Source organism: Sorex fumeus, unplaced genomic scaffold, assembly GCF_029834395.1.
Source record: "Sorex fumeus unplaced genomic scaffold, SorFum_2.1 ptg000072l, whole genome shotgun sequence".
Taxonomy (NCBI): Eukaryota; Metazoa; Chordata; class Mammalia; order Eulipotyphla; family Soricidae; genus Sorex; species Sorex fumeus.
In genome coordinates, this window is record NW_026606129.1 from 33,968,019 (window position 1) to 33,987,618 (window position 19,600).

The 19,600-nt window shown below is 39.7% G+C and overlaps 1 protein-coding gene and 1 non-coding gene across 3 annotated transcripts in view; one reads left to right on the forward strand and one right to left on the reverse strand.

Moving 5' to 3' along the window:
* The window catches only part of GADL1 (glutamate decarboxylase like 1), a 222,509-nt gene that overhangs the window by 116,004 nt on the left and 86,905 nt on the right, over nucleotides 1-19,600 (reverse strand). The window lies entirely within an intron of this gene.
* Nucleotides 12,709-12,891, forward strand: LOC130038004 (U2 spliceosomal RNA). Its single transcript, XR_008794568.1, has one exon. It is a non-coding gene; the product is annotated as a U2 spliceosomal RNA (small nuclear RNA).

Consider the following 19,600-nt stretch of genomic DNA (forward strand, 5'->3'; position numbering starts at 1 on the left):
TTAGGACTACAGCTGAATCTTACGAAGACAATGTTTATGAGAAACAGCCTTGTTCCTGACACCCCATTTGCTCTCAATGGAACGACCATCTCCGAATGCAACAGCTATGTGTACCTAGTTCGAGAGGTCAACATGACAAATGACCTGGCACCCGAGCTGCGCAGGAGGAAGAGAGCGGCTTGGAACGCCTTCAAGAACCTCGAAGAAATACCTAAGAGGACGAAGAACCTCCGGCTCCAGGCACATCTCTTTGATTCCACTGTTCTTCCTGCATTAACATATGCCTCAGAGACCTGGGCCCTACGCAAACAAGATGAGAACGCTATTCAGGTCTCCCAAAGAATAATAGAAAGAGCTATGCTTGGAATATCACGTTTCACTCAAATGAGAGAGAGAATCCGGAGTTCTGACATCCGTCAACGATCAAGAATCAGGGACGCTGTCTCATATGCCAAGGTGTCGAAAATCAGATGGGCTGGTCATGTAATGAGATTTAAAGATGACCGCTGGACTAGAGCTGTTACCGACTGGATTCCACGGAATGTCAAAAGACTGCGTGGCCGCCCACCTTCCAGATGGTCAGACTTCTTCGTCAAGATCATGAACGATCAGTTTGAGGCCCTTCATGTTCCTGGAGTGAACAGATGCCATTGGGCTACACTAGCACGCGACAGGGACAAATGGAGACGTTACTGGCGCCTGCTTGAGCAAATCGACGACTAATGGGAAGTTAAGTGATTAAGTGATTAAATTGTAAGCTAGAGAAAGTATATGAAAAGATAAGAATAATCTCACTTATTTTTTCCTAAAAGAGAAAATTGGACTGGTCCATGGAAAAGGTGAGTGTACTAAACTGAGGTATTAGTAGTTTGTCAAGAAAGGAAGGAAGGATAAAAAGAAAAATCAGACTAGGAGGACGAGATAGAAAATAGAAGGTAGGGGGCTAGAGCGATAGCACAGTGGGTAGGGTGTTTTCCCTGCATGCAAATGACCTGGGTTTGATTTGCAGCATCCCATATGGTCCCACAAGCACTTCTATGAGAAATTCCTGAGTGCAAAAGCCAGGAGTAACCCCTGTGCATCACTGGGTGTAACCCAAAAGGCAAAAAAAATGAAAGATGAAAGAAAGAAAGAAAGAAAGAAAGAAAGAAAGAAAGAAAGAAAGAAAGAAGAAAAATAGGAGGCAGCCAGCAAGACAGAATGAGGATACTATTTGAAAGTGAGATGGCAAGTCCCAAAGGAACTGTCTATAAGGGCATGTTAAAGCCTCTTGGAATGAGAAGACCATTTGGTTATTACACTCAGCATATGACATTCTTGATGTCACACACCACCTCCAGGAATTGTTTCTAAACAGATGACTTTTGTCTAAACAGAGTTTAATATATGAAGTAGGAAAGTAGGAATATAATCTTCTCTCTACTTCTCTCAATGCATGTCCACCCAGACCCCCTTTTCTGTTTTTTCTCTTAGTTATTAGGATTTCTAGTTGAGGGTTTCAAGTCTATGGGAGAAGGAAGATAAGGCTAGTTCCCAGCAATTCAGTCATCCCTTCCCAAGCCATTGATCTCAGAAAATAAATAGTAGGTTGTCAGGTATTTTAGGGTTTGTTCTGTTTTGTTTTGTTTTGTTGTTTTGTGAAATGTCAGGACTTAATACTGTCTCTGCACCCAGAGATCACTCTTGGCAAGGTTCTGGGACCATATGGGATCCTGGGAGGAAACCTGGACCAGTTTTGTGGAAAGCAAGTGCCCAATCCACTGGACTATCTTGCCCCTCAACTGGATTTCTAAATATAAAAGTTGTTGTGGGTTCTCAGGGGGGATACAAGAGTGACCTGTGAGAGATTGGGAAGAGAACCTGGGAATATCAGAAACCCCCAGTTAAGAAGAGAATAATTTGCAAGTACCTCTGCACGTCCTTTGTGTTGACTGGAATGTTCTTGAATGAGACCAATTTTAAGCCTGAAGTGACTGACTCACTAAATTTGTCTTTTAAAAGCTAAGTCATCCAAATTCAGTTTAGCATTCTGGAATAGGAGTAAAATACAGGAAGGAGGTCAGAAAGTCAAAGCCAGCACAGTACCATGCATGAAAGGACTGGGAGAGAAGCATGCAAGCAACTAGATTAGAGTGAATCCTAAGTGTGTGTACAAGGACAGATGGAATGAAAAAGAACTCTGTGAAGAAACAAAAGCTGCTTCTAGGATTTTTTCTTTCAGGAAGATAATACAGATTAACTTCTTTAACACAGAAGATGTTAAAATACACTCTTCACTGGCCTGGGTAGATCACTTAATCACTTAATCCCCGTTATTCATCGATTTACTCGAGCGGGTGCCAGTAACGTCTCCATTCATCCCGGTTGCGTGCTAGCGTAGCCCAATGGTATCTGTTCGTTCTAGGAACATGCAGAGCCTCAAACCGATCATTCAGGGTCTTGACGAAGAAGTCTGACCATCTTGTAGGTGGGCGTCCACGTGATCTTTTGATGTCCCGTGGAATCCAATCAGTAATGGCTCTAGTCCAGTGGTTATCTGTAAACCTCATTACGTGTCCAGCCCATCTAATTTTGATGTCTTGGCAAATGAGACAGCCTCCCTGATTCTTGAGCGTTGACGAAGATCAGAACTCCGGATTCTATCTCTCATTTGAGTGAATCATGATATTCCAAGCATAGCTTTTGCGATTCCTCTTTGAGAGACCCAAATAGCATTCTCACCCTGTTTTCGTAGGGTCCAGGTTTCTGAGGCATATGTTAATGCAGGAAGAACAGTGGAATCAAAGAGACGTGCTCGTAGCTGTAGGTTCTTTGTCCTTTTAGTTATTTCTTCAATGTTCTTGAAGGCATTCCAAGCCGCTCTCTTCCTCCTGCGCAACTCAGGTGCCAGGTCATTCATCATGTTGATTTCTCAACCTAGGTATATATAACTGTTGCATTCGGAGATGGTGGTTCTGTTGAGAGCGAATGGAGCGTCAGGAAGAAGGCTGTTTCTCAAAAACATTGTCTTCGTAAGATTTAGCTGTAGTCCGATCTTTCCACATTCACGGTCAAAGTCGTTCAGCATTTGTGATGCTTGGCTGATGTTTGGTATTATTAGAACGATGTCATCAGCAAAGCAGAGGTGGTGTAGTTGCCGACCATCTATCTTCACTCCCATGCTTTCCCATTCCAGTCGTCGCATGATGTTCTCGAGGGTGGCACTGAAGAGTTTTGGTGAAATGGTATCACCCTGCCGAACCCCTCTCATGATATGGATGATTACTTCTTTGTAGAATGGTGAGATCTTCGTAGTGAATCCGCAATAGAGCTCACGAAGGATCCTGATGTATTGAGTTTGTACGCCCTGATTGGCAAGGGCTTCCATGACCGCTTCCGTCTCAACAGAATCAAAGGCCTTCTTTAAATCAAAGAACGTTAGACAGAGCGGCATCTTGAACTCCCGAGAAACCTCAATGAGCTTAGTAATCATGTGGATATGGTTGATGGTACTGAATCCTTTTCGGAATCCGCTTGTTCACATGGTTGTCCTTCATCTAGTGTTCTGCTAATCCTATTCAGGATGACTCGAGTGAACAGTTTGTAGACAAGAGACAATAGGCAGATTGGGTGATAGTTGCCAATGTCGTGGATATCTCCCTTCTTGTATAGTAGTACAGTCCTGCTGGTTTCCATTGGGATGGAACCTTGCATTCAGACAGGTAGCGTGTGAAAAACCGAGCCAATGTATTGATGAGTACTGATGGTAAGTTCTTCAGGTGTTCAGGTCTGATCTTGTCTGGGCCAGGTGCTCTTTGTTTCTTTACCGACGAGATGGCATGTTGGATTTCGGAAGGGAGAACATTGGGAACGACATATCCATCATGTGGTATGTGGTATGTGGGCAAGTGGACGTGGCTATTAAAGATATCTGAGTAGAAGTCATGAATAATCTTCTCCATTGCCCTTCTGGAAGATGCGATAGATCCATCATGATGTCAGAGGGCAGTAATCTTGGTTTTGTAGTTGGTGAAGGACAGGCGGGCATTACAATTGCTTTTCCCAGCTTCTGCCGCATCTACCAGTACTGCTGCTCTCCTGTTTTTGAGGTCATCCTTGATGGCTTCTCTGCACTGTTTTGCCAGTTCGGATGTTCGCTTATGGTTGCCTGAGGCATGTGCCAAGCCACGTTGGCGAATAAGTTCAAGAGTGTTCGAAGAAAGGCAGTTTTTTGTGGTTATCTCTCTCTTGGCATTCCTCGCACAATCATGGAGGTGCTGAATCATTCGATTGTATTCCTCATCAATGTTGTCAATGACGGTATCTTCCCATGTTGCCGCAACAAAGCCAAAGAGCTCCCAGTTGGTGGTCGTACTGGGAGTCCTCTTCTTAAACCTTGCATTCTTTTCTCCTCGTTCTGTGAGGTAGAATTTTGCACGAAGAAGATGGTGGTCTGATCCCGTTTGGAATGGGACAACAGCAACATCGGTTAGGCAAAACCTCCGATTGAATATGATGTGGTCTATTTCATTGTGGAGCCGTCCATTGGGAGACTCCCATGTCCAACGTTTAGATTCAGCCTTTTGGAACTGTGAGTTACCATGGAAGGTTTTGGTTGACATGATGAACTCAGACAGTCTGTCACCCTGTTCGTTCCATTCTAGGCCATGGGTCCCGATATGGAGTTCATCGACTGATCTTCTTGGTCCTATCTTGGCATTAAAATCACCGACAATGATCTTGTAGAAGGTGTGATCTTCTTTATAGAACTTCTCCAGCTCCATGTAGAACTTCTCAGTTTCTCTTTCACCATAACTGGATGTTGGTGCATAGACAACAAAGATAGAAACTGCCGGCAGTGAGCCACATCTATTCAAGTGTAATCGTACGATTCGGGTTGTTAGGCATTCGAATGAATCAATGCTCGTGGCTAAGATTGTGTTGACAAGGATACCGACACCACCGACGCCTCTTTTATCACATGTTCCAAGGAACAGTTCTTCTCCAGTGTCGAAAACGGCATGATGTGATTGATGTCTTCTCGTTTCAGTCAGACCAATGATGTCATACTTGATCTTTTACACTTGTACCATAAGGTCTTCAATGGATGCAGCAGATGCCAGCGTACGAGCATTAAAAGTACAGACAATCATTTTTGTTTTTCTTCATTTTGGCAGCCTATTTCTGCCTTGGTATTTTATCAGCCTTTCCTTCCATATCCTTCTCGACTCTGCCATATTCAGGGTTAGGGGAATGAGATCCATTTATTACTGGATTTGGCATATCAATTTGGTCTATTTGGCATAGACCACGGATAGCTTGCCAGGCTCTGCCGTGCGGGTGGGATATTTAAAGGTACCCTGAAAACTTAGAGAAAAGTAAATAAATAGTCGGGAGCTTTTTGTGATAATCTCTGGATCCTGGCCGTTGTTGGGGTTACACGCCAGTTGGAGGGTGTAACTGTCTAGCTACTGACAGTTCCAGTCCCAAACCGTGCAGGCTTGGAGATCTCAGCCCCGGGTCCCACACACCTGGGTTCCTCTGCCAGTTCAGTTATGCCTGAGGCTTATCCAAGTGTGTGGAGAGTGGCTTCAGTATGGCCTTGGCTGGGGCCTGGAGGTCTTCAGCTGTTGGGCCCTGGCAAGGATAGTCAGGCACAGGGTAGGAGACTCTGCCTTGTGCTCTCCTGGGAGCTTGTTGTGATAATCTCTGAATCCTGGCCGTTGTTGGGGTTACACAGACTAAAAAGCTGATGGTTAATTTAAATAAAAATTAACTAGTAAGGTCTAATCTTTTTTATTGTATTGATAGATTGATATTTTTCTTTTGTCATTCAAAGATCTTGTTGTTCCAAAGACTTTCAAGTTCTTTCTTCCCTGTGTCTTATCTTCTTGTCCAAGTCTCCTCCTCTTCTAAATGTCTGTCTCTGAATTTCATTGAGAGTATTAAACACAATCATTTACTGCAATGCTTAAATTATTCCAACACTTTTATTCCTTATCCTCTTTTCTTTCTCCATCCCCTCCCACTGTTTATGGGAATGTCTTTGGACTCAGTTGCATAAAACCTTTCTGTTAGAAATGAGATTTATGATTGTGTGTGTGTGAGAGAGAGAGAGAGAGAGAGAGAGAGAGAGAGACAGACAGACAGACAGACAGACAGAGACAGAGATAGAGACAGAGATAGAACTGGACCCAGGCTGAGAATCTAACACCTGTTCATCAAAAATGTAAATCTTCCTTAAATACCCTCTAATTAAGGTTAGAATAAGCTGATCTCAAAATGATAAAACTAAGCTAAAAGATATTTTTTGAAGAAATGAAACTTCATTTTAAGCAGTGACAGTGCATACAGGAGAGAGGAAAATGGGACTCGATGTCTTAGAGAATGTGTAAATGCTTCTAAAAATAGGTAAGAAACATTTGATAGTGCAGAGATCACTTGGCAATAAATCTGCATGTCCTACATGCATTCAAAAGTAAAGTAATTGGGCTTCTCAGGACAGATGGAGAGTTTTCTCTAGGCAACTATCAACATACCTTTTCTGTTAAGGAAAATCAGAAATAATTTTTTGCACACTCTGACTATAAATCACTGAAAGAAGTTATTTTTAAATAGTGTGAGTACCCACCCTAATTTACATGAGATCAGCACAACAATTTAATGGAATAGTATCCTTTATTACAAGAAATGCATACTGATATTTTGTATTCTTTTCCATTCTGATTAACTTTTTAAAAGAAATATTAAAACCAGCATTCTTTATAATGGGTAGTATAACCTAAAATAAACTGGTACCATGGTTCTTAACCTATTTCTATAGTAAAATTTAAAACACTTTGGAGTGATATCTGTGCAAGGTATGTTGGATGATGGATGAAAAGAGAGATATTATATGTTCATTTCTTGGCATATATGGGGAAACCTTTACACAGTAAAGGGGCCCATAGTGATTTGCTACTTCAGAGCATATGAACATATGTATTATGTAACTGTTAACTACATCACTTTCTCTCATCACTTCACATATTCTTTTATCTATAAAATAAAGCAAATGATGTTAGACCACCTCCTAGGGTATAGCCTTTGTAGAATGATATTAAAGTGACTGTCTAAGAAAAATGATGTATTTAACCATGACATATTTCCTCAGACTATATGTCTTGGCTATATATCTGTAAAAGGAGTGGACAGAAATATATTAAAGTCATATTTTTCAAATGGACACAGCGAAAGTGTTAACCTTTGGATTGGGGCTAAGTGAGTGATTCTACATCAGGAACACAATATTTAATGAGATCAATGTATGTCTTCAGCTTATTGTGATGTTGTTAACAAGGACCTGGTTCTTTCTCAAATGGAATTTTATACATTCAGTAGCAAAGCCTACATTTTGTTTTTGTAGTTTGTGTATCCTCAAGAGGTCTGGCCTCTGTGGTCTAGAATAAAGGATTGATTTTAGACAGGAAAAAACACTATGCAAGGAGGCAATTTCTGAAATATAGGTTTCCTTCTCTTCTTTATATAAATCCCATTAAAGAGCTGTTGGGAACTGTTGATTTTTTCAAGGCCATGGAAGATTCTACTTAAGACTAGTCTTAAATAATTTTAAATAATTCAGGAAAGAATAGATAATACCATTGTATACCCAAGATATAATAAACAAGGGAATTGTTTTTTCAAAGACTCATGACAGAAATGTGCTAAACTGACAAAATTTTAAATGGCCATTTGTTTAGATAGAAGAATTTGTACATTTATGTGTGCATAAGTTTGAACTAAACAGGAAAAAAAATTACACTGAGTATTTACATGACTAGGAAGCACCGAAAGTCTCTGAATATTATCTCATTTAATATCCTAACAGTTTTTCAAAATAGGAGGTATCCTTATTTTAGAGATGAAATCACTGTGGTTTAGAAATATTAAACAACTCAATACCTGAGACATGGCACAGCAGGTAGGGCACTTGTTTTATATGCAGCCAACCTATGTTTGTCCTCTGGCATCCCATATGGTCCCCTAAGCACTGGAAAAAGTAATTCCTGAGTGCAGAGGCAGAAGTGATCTCTGGCCTCAACAGGTATGACCCCCAAACAAACAAACAAACAAACAAACAGAAACATTAATCAACTTAACATAGTCCCCCAGTTCAGTTTAAAGCAGAGTTTGAACACAAATCTTAATGGGTTTCAAAATCTATAGGACAGCCTTACAAAGAAATCACATTTAATTCCAGAATTTTCTAGTTCAAATTGTCTTCTCAGAACCTGAGGAAGAAGAAATCCTCTCCTTTCATTATTCTAAAACTGGGATAGATGAATGTTTCCTGAAAAAGTTCAGAGAGTAAATATTTTTAACAGTGTAAATCATATAATCTCTGTCACAACTATGCAGCTAAGCAGCTATGGCTTGCAAGCTGCATAAAGAATGATAGATGAATGTACATGACTGTGTTCCAAAAAAACTCCACTTACAAAACAAGTATCTAGTTGGATTTAACCCATAGGGCATAATTTATAACTCCCTAACCAAAACCCTAACCAAAGAGGCTATAATCAATGAAGATATACCTCCAATAAGACATCTGTCTCTAATTTTGTAGAGATAGAAAAACACAAGAAGCCTGCAACTCTGTCTTTTATTTCATCAAGGCAAGTTTTTAATCCCTTTTATACAATAAATACAAAGCTTCCAAAGAAGAATACTTAGGAAAATAAAGTTGTCATGGTTTGTTTTCCATTTTGGTTTTGAGAAATATTTTATGCAATTTCCATAGGAAATGGAATTTGATGATCCAGTCTTATACTGCTTTAGAATTTGTAAATTTTTGGTACTTTCATATGTTAAAAATTATTCTGTGATAAAAGTGATTAATGCTTGGTTTATTTTCTGCTATATTTCAAGGTATTTTTGTCACTGGTAATGGATCTTTGCTAAAATAATGTGGCAGGAAGGGCAATGAATCTCAACCAAAAGCTCATTATATGCAAACTGCAAGTAGAAGCTACTACTGGTCAAAAAGCAACAATAAAGCAGGGAGGAGAGCCTCTCTGGAGAGAGAGAAGCAAGGGATGACTTCCAGAATTCTCATGCTAAATTGGTCTCTAGGTATGAAATTTGCATTTTCCAAACCAATCCCTTGTCAGATGAACTGTAAGTGTCCCAAAGGAGACAATTGGACTGAGCGTATTTAGAAAAACTTTGATTGCAAAGCCACAGGGATAGTGTCTATAGCTACATAATCTCCATATACCCTGAGCAAGATGAGAAAAATTATTATTGTAAAATCTATAGAAAAAATTATGGCATCCAAAGTTAGCTAAGAGAATATGTATATATAATATATATATACATATATATATATCAATCTACCTAGGTATAAGGAAAAGAAAATTATTGGCAAGGGCATCTCGCATTCTTTTGGCTCCAAAGGGAGGCAAGACCAAAATTAATCCTTCTAAATTAACATCTTCCATTTTTTACACATATTTTGGCTCTACAGTACAAAGTTTACATTATGTTGGTCATAAAAGTTTTTTATTATTTTTCATTTTGATGTTTTTTTCAAATTTCAACCTATTCATATTTACTTTATTCTTTAACTTCCACTCTTCAAAAGATGCATAATACAATTCTAAGGATTTGGAAGCTGAGAATAGTTTAAAAACTTCAAAGATCTTTTTCCTACAGGGGAACAGTACCTCAGTAATTCGGTTACTAGTCACAGAAATAGTCTCTTCTTATGCCCCAATTCTCTTAGCTTAATCAGTTTATTGTTACAAAAGTAAATGAAATTATTCATCCTAACTATAAAAACCAATAAAGATGGGTGCAGCACTCTCATAGTTTTAAAGCAATCCCATTTGAATTATCTAGTATGAATCAATTAGATATATGAAACAGAAAAGAGGTCAAAGACTTAAAAAGCTTCAGCTTGTAAACGGATATACCTGATAACTTTTAGTATCTGTATTGTAAACTATAATTTCAAAGAGCAAGGAGTGGGGGTAGGGGAAGGAGAGAAAAGAAAAGTGCCTGCCATAGAGGGGACGGGGAGGGAAACTGGGTATATCTGTACCGAAGACCTTCAGCTTGCTCTATGGCCAGTAGATACCCCCTGGGTCTTTTTGGAAGTGGAAGCTCACCCTGAACCCTGCATCAGCACAACACAGCTCTACTCATCACACTTCACAGTACACAAGGCCATAGTTTCTGGGATGAACTCACAGATACAGGAATAGTTCTGGTTGTCAAAAGAACTTCATGCTGCTAGTACTTCATTCCTAGATCTATCCACATATCCCACAGAAAAGTTTTCACAAGGTATTTAGTGGTGGTGGTAAGAAATCATACAACATAAATTGCAACCATTGGAAAGGTAGAATTGAGATGATATTGAAAGTAATCCACATAATCCACACCAAGTCTCAAAAATCACAAACCAGAAACAGCAAATGGTTGCTGAGGGAGAAGCAGCATGAAGGGGAAAAGCAACACTTACTCTAATGCCTTAGAGAGCTCTCACAGAAGCAAACTGTGAAGATTCACCCTCAGTGCAGAGCAGATACAATGGGGAAGCTGTATAGAGGACCAACAAATTCAATGAGTGAAGAAAACAGTATGAAAGACTCTATCAGCACTAAATAGTATCATAATGTCTCAGAAAATGACTTTAGGAGACATTTAGATAAGCATGTTTAATGAAATTAAGGAAACAATGGTACAAGTAGTCAATAAAGCACAAGAAAGTATAAGAACAGAAATGGGAAAATTATAATCAGAAATGATAGAACTGAGGTGAAATAAAAAATTTAGTGGAAGCCTCAGCAGGAGAGTAACAGCAACTGAAAAGAATCAGTGAGTTCCAAGATGAAATTCAGGAAACCTCAAAAAACAAAAAAATGGGGGCTGGAGCAATAGCACAGGTAGAGCATTTGCCTAGCACGCAGCTGACCTGGGTTCGATACCCAGCATCCCATATGGTCCCCTGAGCACCACCAGGGGTAACTCCTGAGTGTAGAGCCAGGAGTAACCCCTGTGCATTTGTGCATTGCCAGGTGTGACTCAAAAAACAAAACAAAAAAATGGAAAAGGTTCTGAAAAGAATGAACTTCATACCAGAGAACTATAGTATGAGTTCAAGTGGAACAACATAAGAATCATCAGAATCCCTGAGGAATAGGAAGGAGAATTTGATGAAGAACTATGAGTTAAAGAAATCATAGATAAGAAATTTCCATAGTTGAGGAGAATGGGCCTCAATTCAGGAGGCCCAATAGCTCAGACAAAACAGAAATAAAAGAAAATCGCCAAAGTACATTGCAATCTTGATGACAAGAAAATAAAGACAGAGATAGAATATTGAAAGAAATAAGATCAAAGAAGGAATACAAGGAACTCCCATAAGATTGATAGCAGATATAGCAAGTGGGACTTAACATGTCAGAAGAGAATGGTGCAATATAGTAAAATTAAAAAGAGAGGAATTAATATATCAAGAACAACTCACACTAAACATATTTACACCTAATTAAGGACTATAAAATATTTAAAACAACTGCTAATAGACATGAAAGAAGATAATGATGGCAACACAATAGAAGCAGGTAACACTCCTCTATCACTGCTGGATAGATGAGCTGCACAAGGAAACATTGGTTTTGATGGAATAACTAAAAAAGATGGGTCTAATGGACAAATAATGTTTCATCCATTCCCAATAGTTGAATACCTGTTCTTCTCCAGTGCACACACAGAACATTCTCCAAGGTAGACCACACGAGCCAGTCTTTGAAAATTGCCTAATTCCTACATTTCCATTTCAGGATCTTGTTAAAAATAGGAAATAATTATGGTTTTTTTGGGGGAGGGCATCACACCTGGAGATGGTCAGTGATTAATCCTGGCTCTGCACTCAGGGGACTATATGGGACACACGGCATCAAATCCAGGTCAGTCGCATGCAGGTCAAACGCCTACCCACTGTGCTATTCTCCTGCTCCAGTAATCAATAACTATGTTGTACAGTCTCATGGGTTAACAATGTTAACTAATCCTGCCCCATAATAGCCTAACACAAAATGGTCTTCAACCTGGCACCATATAATCTCATCAACAAGCATGATTCAGAAACCCAGAAATAAAGCTTCCAGAAGAGAGCAACATAAACATCCAGACCCCATGCAAGGCTGTCTTCACCGGGACAACTCAGAGGGGGACAGGATGAGTTTCCCTCCCTGCCTGAACAAAGCACAGGCAGCTGAAAACCTCCACAACCCAATGACCACCATGCCCTTGGCTTCTCTTCACAGACTTGGACAAGCTTCACCCATGAGGGAATCTGCAAAAAATCCTAGGTACGTGGGACCCATGATTGAAATCTCAAGCTCGCCTGAGCTGGAATTGGCCACCCACCCCCATCTCCCAAATTTACCAGTAGCTTGGCAGTCACACCCACAAACTGCCACTGGTGCCATATAATCTCATCATCACTGATTCATCACTGTCCTCCCATTGTTCATCGATTTGCTCGAGCGAGCCCAGTAACATCTCCATTGAGAGATGTTACTGTGTTTGGCATATCGAATACGTCACAGGTAGCTTGCCAGGCTTTGCCGTGTGAGAGAGATACTCTCAGTAGCTTGCCGGGCTCTCCGAGAGGGGCGGAGGAACTGAACCCGGGTAGGTCGGGTCGGCTGCGTGCAAAGCAAACACCCTACTGCTGTGCTATCACTCTCGGCCTTTTGGCTAAGATTAAGTGTAGTATCTGTTCTTATCAGTTTAATAATCTCATCAATGGCCATAATCCAGAGACTCAGAAATAAAGCTCCCATAAGGGAGAAACATAGGCCTTCACCCATGGGTGAACCTGCTGTGTTTTAAATTGCATTTTAAATTTTAGAATTCCTGGAGCCTCTCATACTCTAAACCAATGATGTACCAAGAGTAGCACATATCATTTTATTGTATTTAACAAACATGTCTGTAATCTCTTATACAAGGGATTAATGGCTCCAGTATGAAATGCAAGAACCTTCACACACTTTCCTCTAAGGAAACTTGAACCATTTTTAGCAGATTATTCAGAACAAGCAATAGAAATTAATTATTTTGTTCTGCTTTGGGAGTCACAGTTTGAGATTTAGTGTGTAAATATTCAAAATATGGTGGTGGGAAAGTGGTGGTGGGATTTGAGTTTGAATATTAAGTGTAATGAATTATTGTTAACAACTTTATAAAAATAAAATTTAGAATAAAAAAAACAGTCTTCACGTCTAAAATTTTCCCCTTGTCTTCTGTAGGCTATTATTAAAAATGCTCCAAGACCACCTAAATTAACCATAGACATCTTCCTTCTTTTCTGTTCAAAAAAAATTCATGAACTGGTGCAGCAATGTGAGAATATATTGTCTCACCAAGATCTTATCTGGTCTGACACTGATAAATGACATTTTGGTTCAAAATAAATATGGTGTATTGAATACAAGTGACGATCATATATCCCCAAATGTCAAAAGCAATATGGACACTGGGAGGAAATTTTTTATTTAGAAAAAGTTAAGCTCAGTATGTTCACAGTGACTAATTGCTAAATTGTAGAGAGCACACTTAGTAATCCTAGCTCCATGAAATTTCTCTCACGACCAATCATGGAATGGTCATTTACCCAATCATTATATTTTTTAAATTAAAAAGACATTTAAAGAGTTCCACTCCCCTGGAGATTTTCCTCTTGGGTTTTAATTAAAAATTCTAAGTAAAGGGAACCCTATAACATTCATAATTGAGAAATAAAACCTTTAAAATAATTAACCTTGAAACTCTTGCTGTTTCTACCTCACAGGCAGAAAACAATCGCTTTTTTTATTATATGTAAATTTTTAGTTCTTACTAGTCCTGACAAAAACTGTTCATTCCATTGTGTTTTACTACATCTCTGGCAAGTTGGATATTGAAATGGTCAAAGACTCTGACAGTACTCTAAATGAATGCATTGGTATTTTGTAACAGGATGTCAAGGGTTTAATCTGCAGTATGGTGCTGTCTAAAACTGGTAATAAAACAGAGGAATAATATGTCAAGATAAGATCCAAAGGACATATAATTGTGACATGTGCTACACCATTGACAAGGGCATAATGAAATGTACTAGGAAGAGAGTAGCCTTATTAAAAAAAAAAAGAAAAAAATGTGAATTTTTATTTTGACAATTGTTACATGCTAGAAGTAGGGAAAATACAATCCATCTTCCTTTTCCTTTTCAGTTTCTGGACCAGATTTAAAAGTCAACAATTCATTAGTACGTTGTCACAGTAAGAGATGGAAGACACTCATGGAAAATACAATTTAAACTCTGCCCACTTTACAATAACTTTTACTTCCTTTTTCATCCATAGAAATGGCCACACTGTACCACTTTCCACCCCAATCCTATGATCCTATTGATTGAAACAATGGTGAAAAATATAGGTACTGGTGTCAACTTTGAGAGATCCTAATAAAACCTAGGCTTATCTCTCAAATAATCATATGAACCTCTTGGATAATAATATGGATATCATAATATAAAATACTACATTTTTCTACAAAAAGTTTGTCACACAAAATTTTATGAAGTTAAAATCATCTCACTTTGGATATGCAAAAATGAAACCACTTAACTGTAAACACCAAATTAGAGATGTATTTATTTCGAATGTATAAATTTAATTTGATAACTTCCAGAAAAACCGCAAATTGAGGAATCAGAAATATAGTACAGGGGTTGAGATATTTGCTTTGAACACAGCTGACTCTGGTTCAGTAACCAACAATGCGTATGGTCCCCCAAGCACTTCTAGGAGTGATCTCTGAGCACAAAGCCAAGAATAAACCTCAATAACCTCAAGATGTGGCCCACTACCCTCCCCACAAGACATAGCTCAAATTAACTTGTCAGATAACTCCAACATGAAACATAGCCCAGGGAGATATAAAGAAGGTACAGGGTGTTAGATACTTTTTCTGCATGTGGCTGACCATATTTTGATCCCCTACATAGGGTCTCCCAGGAGTGATCCACAAGCAAAGAGCCAGGAGTAAGCCCTGAGCATCGCCAGATGTGCCCCCAAAGCCAAAATCATAGAAACATAAACCAAAAAATCTGGTCAACTAGAATCATTCCTCTGGGTGTTTGTCTTTCCCTTTGCTCTTTATTTAACATTACTGGGATGGTCACAAATGCTACCAAGGATTATTACTAGATAAAGTACAAAACAGAGCTCAGTTCATCCCTGCTCCAGGTCCTGAGAATTCACTACTGCATTGGAACCTTGCTAGAATACTTCATTCCAGAGCTGCCATTTCTACACTAGGTCAGGGCCCCTGCAAAGCTCTGCTACTTCACTTCTTCATATCTCACAGAGAGCGTACATTAATATCCTAACCTAGTCACCCATCTACACAATAGCACAAAAAATTAATTGTAGTAGTAAGAATTAAACTATAGCTGAAATGGTGGCAGGGGCTAAGTCACTGAAAGCCTTCCTGGGACCAGCACATGAAAACAGTTTATTAACCTTGAATTACATATAAATTCACAAAACAAACTATTTTAATGTAAGTCAATCCCACTCAACGCATGGAACACACTTGCACTAAAACACTCTATGATACATTTCTTAAATTCAGATGGAATTGAACAGCGTTCAATTCCATTTGATAAATCTGACAACCCTGTGTTGAAGCTGGGAAATCAACATCTGCTTCAGCTGTCTTTGCTGATCACCCGCTCCATCCCTAGAGGGTCCTCTCTTCCTCCTGAAAACTGCCATGGTCTCTGCGATAAGATCACACAACTCATGATCCTTGATTCTTTCCCCTATTTCCAGGTTAAGCTGTATTTTTTCAGGCACTTTGTTCATTTTCAGTCACTTTTGGATCTTCTCCTTGACCGCTACTATACAGCATATGCAAAGCCTGACGCCTTTTCACGTACTTGTGTCTACATAACCATTGATTTTATTTTTGTTTTACATATTGATATGTACAAAGATAGAGACAATAGACAACTTGCTTTAGTCTCACCTAGAACTTGAGCCAAGGGAGGAAAAAGTCTATATTCTACACTCACAAAGAAGTTCTACTCTTTCTTGAATCTCCTTAGTTTTCACGTTCATCTTTCACACTTGGTGTTCCCAAATCCCAAGATTAGTATCTAGCTAGGAGAAAAGGCATGAACTAAAAATGTATTCTGGAAAACAGACCATGCTTTCAAAACTAACTTTTGGGTTTAAAAAGAACGTGTTACTTGATCTTTGATTTCATTCTGATTGTTAACTTACTGAAATAATACAACCCCAAATTTTCAGACATGTCATTAGCACTTGGGAACCTAAAACTCATTTTCAGAAATCACTTCTATCTGAAAGAGTAAATCAACATGTCATTATAGATTAATTGTGAAATAATTTAATGAGAAATCTCCAAAACTAAATTTAAGGAGCTAAGCCCACATTGCTCTCAAATATAAAATAACATTTTTACAGAGAAAAAACATAAAGAACCTTGGGGAAAGGGAATAATAATTGAATACATTTACTAAACAGGTAACTTAAAAAATAAATGCAAAAATTTACTTCCAAGCAGACAAAATCAGAAAAAATAAAATGACATATCTTAAAAATAAAATGACATACTCTTGAGAACAGCCACCAAAAATTATAAAAATGTTAAAGCAATGGTGTATATATATAAAAGTAAAAGTAAAGTAAAGTAAAGGCCCTCCTGTTGATCATTGATTTGCTCGAGTGGTCCCAGTAATGTCTCCATTGGAGACTTTGTTGTTACTGTGTTTGGCATATCGAATACGTCACGGGGAGCTTGCCAGGCTCTGCCGTGCAGGCAAGATACTCTCGGTAGCTTGCCAGGCTCTCCGAGAGGGACGGAGGAATCGAACTCGGGTCGGCCATGTTGGCTGCGTGCAAAGGCAAACGCCCTACCGCTGTGCTATCGCTCCTGTTAATGTATTAAAAACTCAATTATATATATTAACCACTTAATCACTTAATCCCCGTTATTCATCAATTTATTCGAGCGGGTGCCAGTAACGTCTCCATTCATCCCGGTTGCATGCTAGCTTAGCCCAATGGTATCTGTTCGTTTCAGGAACATGTAGAGCTTCAAACCGATCATTTAGGGTCTTGACGAAGAAGTCTGACCATCTTATAGGTGGGCGTCCACGTGATCTTTTGATGTCTCGTGGAATCCAATCAGTAATGGCTCTAGTCCAGCGGTTATCTGTAAACCTCATTACGTGTCCAGCCCATCTGATTTTTGATGTCTTGGCAAATGAGACAGCGTCCCTGATTCTTGAGCGTTGATGAAGATCAGAACTCCGGGTTCTATCTCTCATTTGAGTGAATCGTGATATTCCAAGCATAGTTCTTTCGATTCCTCTTTAAGAGACCCGAATAGTGTTCTCATCCTGTTTTCGTAGGGTCCAGGTCTCTGAGGCATATGTTAATGCAGGAAGAATAGTGGAATCAAAGAGATGTGCTCTTAGCTGGAGGTTCTTTGTCCTTTTAGTTATTTCTTCAATGCTCTTAAAGGCATTCCAAGCCGCTCTCTTCCTCCTGCGCAACTCAGGTGCCAGGTCATTCATCATGTTGATTTCTCGACCTAGGTATATATAACTGTTGCATTCGGAGATGGTGGTTCCGTTGAGAGCGAATGGAGCGTCAGGAACAAGGCTGTTTCTCACAAACATTGTCTTCGTAAGATACAGCTGTAGTCCGACCTTTCCACATTCACGGTCAAAGTTGTTCAGCATTTGTGCCGCTTGGTTGATGTTTGGTGTTATTAGAACGATGTCATCAGCAAAGCGGAGGTGGTGTAGTTGCCGACCATCTATCTTCACTCCCAGGTTTTCCCATTCCAGTCGTCGCATGATGTTCTCGAGGGTGGCACTCAAGAGTTTTGGTGAAATGGTATCACCCTTCCGAACCCCTCTCTTGATATGGATGATTACTTCTTTGTAGAATGGTGAGATCTTGGTAGTGAATCTGCAATAGAGCTCACGAAGGATCCTGATGTATTGAGTTTGTACGCCCTGCTTGGCTAGGGCTTCCATGACCGCTTCCGTCTCAACAGAATCAAAGGCCTTCTTTAAATCGATGAATGTTAGACAGAGTGGCATCTTGAACTCCCGAGATACCTCAATGAGCTTGGTTATTGTGTGGATATGGTCGATGGTACTGAATCCTTTTCGGAATCCAGCTTGTTCACATGGTTGTCCTTCATCTAGTGTTCTGCTAATCCTATTCAGGATGACTCGAGTGAATAGTTTGTAGATGACAGACAATAGGCAGATTGGGCGATAGTTGCCAATGTCGTGGATGTCTCCTTTCTTGTATAGTAGTACAGTCCTGCTGGTTTTCCATTGGGATGGAACCTTGCATTCAGACAGGTAGCGTGTGAAGAGTTGAGCCAATGTATTGATGAGTACTGATGGTAAGTTCTTCAGGTGTTCAGGTCTGATCTTGTCTGGGCCAGGTGCTCTTTGTTTCTTTACCGATGAGATGGCATGTTGGATTTCGGAAGGGAGAACATTGGGAACGACATATCCATCATGTGGTATGTTGTATGTGGGCAAGTGGATGTGGCTATTAAAGAGATCTGAGTAGAAGTCATGAATAATCTTCTCCATTGCCCTTCTGGAAGATGTGATAGATCCATCATGATGTCGGAGGGCAGTCATCTTGGTTTTGTAGTTGGTGAAGGACAGGCGGGCATTACGAATGTTTTTCCCAGCTTCTGCTGCATCTACCAGTACTGCTGCTCTCCTGTTTTTGAGGTCATCCTTGATGGCTTCTCTGCATTGTTTTGCCAGTTCGGACATTTGCTTGTGGTTGCCTGAGGCACGTGCCAAGCCACGTTGGCGAATAAGTTCAAGAGTGCTCAAAGAAAGACGGTTTTTTATGGTTATCTCTCTCTTGGCATTCCTTGCACAATCATGGAGGTGCTGAATCATTCGATCATATTCCTCATCAATGTTGTCAATGACGGCATCTTCCCATGTTGCCGCAACAGAGCCAAAGAGTTCCCAGTTGGTAGTTGTTCTGGGAGTCCTCTTCTTAAACCTTGCATTCTTTTCTTCTCGTTCTGTGATGTAGAATTTTGCACGAAGAAGACGGTGGTCTGATCCCGTTTGGAATTTTGGGACAACAGCAACATCGGTTAGGCAAAACCGCCGATTGAATATGATGTGATCTATTTCATTGTGGAACCGTCCATCGGGAGACTCCCATGTCCAATGTTTAGATTCAGCCTTTTGGAATTGTGAGTTACCATGGAGGGTCTTGGTTGACATTATGAACTCAAATAGTCTGTCACCCTGTTCGTTCCATTCCAGGCCATGGGTTCTGATGTGGAGTTCATCGACTGATCTTCTTGGTCCTATCTTGGCATTAAAATCACCGACAATGATCTTGTAGAAGGTGTGATCTTCTTTATAGAATTTCTCCAGCTCCATGTAGAATTTCTCAGTTTCTCTTTCACCATAAGTGGATGTTGGTGCATAGACAACAAAGATAGAAACTGCCGGTAGTGAGCCACATTTATTCAAGTGTAATCGTCCGAT